This window comes from Penaeus chinensis, chromosome 22 (genome assembly GCF_019202785.1).
Source record: "Penaeus chinensis breed Huanghai No. 1 chromosome 22, ASM1920278v2, whole genome shotgun sequence".
NCBI classification, from domain to species: Eukaryota; Metazoa; Arthropoda; class Malacostraca; order Decapoda; family Penaeidae; genus Penaeus; species Penaeus chinensis.
The window spans coordinates 11415616-11416685 of NC_061840.1; positions in this window are offsets into that span (position 1 = coordinate 11415616).

Consider the following 1070-nt stretch of genomic DNA (forward strand, 5'->3'; position numbering starts at 1 on the left):
ACATCTGTTTTTTTTGTTTTTTTTGTTTACATTGTATTTTAACCTAACGGAATAATCATAATAACATCGTTAATAATGCTGATAGTAATGATAACAGTGATTGCGTTAATAATAGATATAATGGAATGCAGCTAATAATCTTGAAATTAGTTTTGGTGATAGTGATGATAATAGTACTTGATAATAGTAATTACATAGTTAACAACCCTTATTATGTAGTGAATGCTATTAAGTTCAATTATGATGATAATGAGCTTGAAATACGCAATTTGGCTTAGTATATAAATGCCTACTACCCCTGCCTGCTCAGGAAATAATCTTTTCATTTTATTTTCAACCTAACGTTGTAAATGTTTTTAATAAGTGGAGGAAGGTGTTTCGAGGCCTTGGGTTCACGGATTTGCATTTCTCTTAACCCCTGTTCCCGTATATGATCCTTTGACATGGAGAGAGTTAACCCGTCTTGTTTGAACACCTGTTTTGTTATCTGTTGTTTGCAGAGGTATTGGCCAGTGAGGATGGTCTCCCTCGGGTGAAATTTATGAATGAGTATACACGCGTCGTACATTCATTTCTGTTGGACTTTTAGCCATGTTTGTTTATATGGGAGGTTGTGTGGTTATGTTTGTTTTTATATTGGCTAATGTTATTGTTTTATTAAAATTCGTTAAGAGCGAGGGTCTGTATAACTACATTTTTAAGAGTTAGTGAGATACGAACAGACAGAGACAAAGACAGAATCAAAAATACACGCGAGAGAGAGAGAGGGAGAGACAGACACAGAGAGAGAGAGAGAGAGAGAGAGAGAGAGAGAGAGAGAGAGAGAGAGAGAGAGAGAGAGAGAGAGAGAGAGAGAGAAATAAGAAAAAGAAACAAGATTTAGAAGAATAAAATGCATTACTCGGTCGTCCACCGAGTTTAGGACTTGAGTGTGATTGATATTCTATTAAGAAGACTGAAAGGATTGGCACGTGATTGGATAAAAAGAAGAAAAGAAAAATCTTGGGTCATTTCGGCAATACCTTTGATTTTTTTTTTTTCTTGATTTTATATTCTTCTCGATTTTCTTT